Source organism: Sinocyclocheilus anshuiensis, unplaced genomic scaffold (genome assembly GCF_001515605.1).
Source record: "Sinocyclocheilus anshuiensis isolate Anshui unplaced genomic scaffold, SAMN03320099.WGS_v1.1 scaffold1114, whole genome shotgun sequence".
Lineage (NCBI taxonomy): Eukaryota > Metazoa > Chordata > Actinopteri > Cypriniformes > Cyprinidae > Sinocyclocheilus > Sinocyclocheilus anshuiensis.
This window is the reverse complement of record NW_015540838.1, coordinates 218,072-222,263: the sequence shown is the minus strand read 5'-3', so window position 1 is coordinate 222,263 and position 4,192 is coordinate 218,072.

Genomic DNA, 4,192 nt, shown 5'->3' with positions numbered 1-4,192 from the left:
TCCTAATAAGCATGCAGGAGTTCAGATGGACACTCCCTGCTCCATTAGATCTGCTTTAAAGTGTTTAGGTGTGGTCTGTGGACTCTGGCTAGTGTCCTAAACCTGAAGTGTCTCTCATTAGATAGGACAGGCTTGGCTTTGTAATGACACTCATTGAACTACGAGGCCATCAAAAGGTGCTTTGACTGCTGACACTTCACTTGAGAGGTCAAAGTAAACTTCCTCTTTAAGTACTGGGTAAGGCATGTAGCCATTGGGAGTACTCATTAATTTATCTGTCTTTGTCCAGACCTTCATACCATGCAACCTCTATTTAGGTCAGTAACTGAAAACATGGTTTCAGAGTAAATTGTTTTGTTTAAACTGAGTCTATTAGTGGTGTTGGTTATAATTCTTGGATACACATTCTTCTTCCAGACAAACTTTTAGTGAGTTACTCCTTCAACACCATTTCATGACATATGGATATTAACAAGACATCAAATCATGTGGCTTATTGAGAAGGGATGTCTTTTCTAATTTACCTGACTTACAATGTTTGCAAACAGCTTAGCAACTGCCTAAAACACCTTAGCAACCACCTAGCAACACCTTAGTTACTACCCACAAAGCCCTAGCAACCACTCATAACGCCCTAGAAACCACAAATGGGCATCTCCAGTATGGTAGTCAGGCACACTAACAAGGATGCTATAAGACCGCAGCCGCTAGCGCCAGTCACTAATGCGCCTTTTGAGGCCAAGGGAGTGAGGTTTATCTTCACAGCTCTTACTAGCCTCCATTAAACTAGGATCCACACAGAACATCCTAGCTACAACATAACAATGCCGTGGTGACCACACAGCAAAGCTCCCCAAGCATATCTGGGTAAAATCTTAGAAACATGGGAGTGGGTTCTTTTGGCAGTGTACCGATATAAACATCCTGGCAGCAAGGTTTGTGCCAGTATAATGTTTAAACGTTTATATACTGAAAGGTGTCACAAAAAATGATTGTGACTGACACATGAATCATTGCATTATGATATATTGTTTTGCATCCACACCCTTCATTTAAGTAAAATGACTGAAACTACATAGTGAAATTATTTTGAATTTTGGATCACATTTTCCTCCACAGTAGGAGTTATTTTCTTCCCACAAAGTGTGCTGGATAAAGAAAGGTTATCAAAACTGTTTTCATAAAGACATTCCACAGTGAATGCATACTTCCGAGGCTACAGTTAATTTGTCTGAATGGTTTATTGCATGTATACAGTACTGCAGATGTTCATTCACATCTGCAAGGGTGATGGATCAGTCCAAATCTACCATCGGCCACTGCTTGCAATAATATAAACCTTGAGCCATCTATAAGTCCATCAATAAGACTTGCTTTTGAGATAAAGAGGGAGGTTTGGACGATATTATAAATCAAGATAGCATACATGGTTTGCATTAGGTTTTGGCTAAAATGTAGATCTTTTCTTCTCCTCATTAATCAAAGGAAATATTAGTGAGCTCAACTGGCATTGTATTAGACTATACAGACAACTATATTAGATACATGGAGAAGCATGGCTCTGTTTATCGGTTTCAGAACTGCTTCAGTCCATTTCGAGAAGCCACTTTACCACTCAGCAACCAACATACTTAGCAAACCACATTTTTCCATCTCACGCTAATGGTTGCAGGGCATAGTATCTCCTAAGAAGTTGATCTCAAAGAACTTCTTAAATGCATCTCATAAAGATGAGCTGAAAATCCCACAACCTGAGATGGGTTTTATTGCATTTGTGAGGTTTGCTGTGAGATCAGTCCTGCTGGCGAGAGGACGCCATCATAAATGTAAGGAACATTTCTTCCTTTGTAATCTCCCCAGAGGTCACAGATCCATGGAAAAGACAGAAGAGATTCTGTGATATTTCCAACACTAAGGTTTGCATTGTGAGCACTGGATTTAACCAAATTACTGACTAAAGTGATGCCACTGAAAGTCAATGTCTGAACTTTTCCTTTGATGTCCATTTCCACCTGTTTCAGGCCAAAGATCCCTTGGCGGATAGAATGACTTTTTCATAATATTCATTAAATAGTAACCATCGAAATATGTGTGTGTGTGTGTGTGAATTCATTTATGTATTTATTATTTTTTGTTTTGTCCAATTACTTTGCGACCCTAGGACAAGCAGTTTGGAGAAAATGTTTTGTTTTGTTTTGTTTCTCATCAAAATTAGTTTGAAATCAAACAATAATTAACAGACTCTCCTTCTTGAAGCCTCCATTTTGCAAGAGCCGTTGACTTTAAGCTATAGGGCAGGACTTTCAGTATCTATATGAACTATAGCTGTGTATTTTCTGTGGATCACTGACAAGTTACCTGGCACATCACTAAAGCTAAATGGCAACGCTCTAAATATTTAGTTGAGCTGAAACTGGCAGTCTGCTTAACATTCAATCCAAATACAGCAGCTATGATCGATTATGTAAAAACAGCTCTCTCTTAATTCCCTTAGCTGCTTACCTTTAACATCTGAGACATCATATGATTTATGGTCAATCACTGGAGGGATAATTGGAACGGCTTCAGGGCTGCAAGATGTATGGTCTATTTAACTTAATTCATGACTTAATGAAGATAATTAAAAATTCAATGTCCTGTAAATGGAAAACTTTTTTTCTTGAAATTCAAGTTGAAAGTGTATTTGTCCATTTAATTCTTCTGTGTCAGGCAGATGGCAAGTAGATTCAGTTCAAGAAGACTGATATCTCATACTGTAGTTTATTGTGGCAAAATGGATTTCTGAACCCACTATAGAGTTACTCTATATCTATAGTCACTCCTTTAATACCGATTAAGAAACGTCCTGTTCTTCAGGTGAATATTTAACCAGAATCAATCGCAACTGCTGTGACCCTTCAATTACTTCTGCAGATTTGAGGCAGTGCGCTGTATCTGCTCTGTGAGTTTATACTGGACCATGTCTGTCTTGTACTCTCTCACAGACACATGTGGACAATCTGAGATCAGATCTATGCAGGAGAAGTGATTGTTTTTGTTTTTGTACTGTCAGTCTCCACAAAAGAATCTCTATCCTTGTGAAGCTGACTGTAATTTATTGGGACTGAGTTTATGCTCAGTTTAGTTTGATGTATTTTTTTAGGATCAATGATTTTGGCTCCAGCAAAACCAAATAAAAAAAAAACGAGCAGGTGCTTTTCATTTGTCGTTCATATGCAAGACTGAAGCAAGCCTATCTTTTACAATCAGCATAAAATCATTGAATAATGGATTTTTGAAATGTTTTCCTGGTCTCGCCGGAAATATAAGCATTTTCAATAGCAATGGCCCATGTGTTATATTAGTTTTATTTGTGGACAAACATTTTTTTTTTATTATTATTATCTTATTTACACCAACAGCCTCATCAGTAAAGCTCTTCGACTCTTCAGTGACACCAAATCAGAAATGTGTCACTTTTAACTCATATTACACTGGAAATCATTTAGAAATATACTGTGGGTGTAAAGCAGCACATGGGTATATTCTGCCGCAAAAGTCATCTGCAAAATAAAGTGATTTTTAATTCTAATTGACAGCCCTAGTTTTATATTTCAGCTACTTTAAGTCACAACCCACTGGATCCTACTTAAGTAGGTTTAATGCATATCATTTGTTGGAAGTCACTGTTTGGTGTGACATGAAAGTTTTTTCTCTGAATAAATAGCAGCAGAATGAGTAATGGTGTTTTTTACCATTGTATTGTGTGCATCTGTGAATTGTATTCTGTAATTTGGGGAAGCCTCAGTGTGTCCTTATTAATGCAGTTTAATTAAATGGTTTAAGATGAGCCTTAACCCACACCTGGCAGCAGTTTAGACTGCCTCACTGACACAAAGGCATTCGCAACAGAGAGTAAGACGTGCAGTGACCTTCCTTTCATCTGACTCTCAAAACTCACATGAAAAGAGACGCTTGAATCATGTCCAGCTGCACCTTTTAAACTCCCCTCAACCTTCATATCCTCTAGAAGAACTGATACAGCGTTTGTTGCATGCTTTCCCTTTTTAACTACGTATTTCCTTGTCCTTGTCACTTTGGATAGATTCCTGTGTTGTTCAAGATGCAAGATACATCTGATACTGCAAGCACATATGTCATGTTTGGACTGGATCTATCTATCTATCTATCTATCTATCTATCTATCTATCTA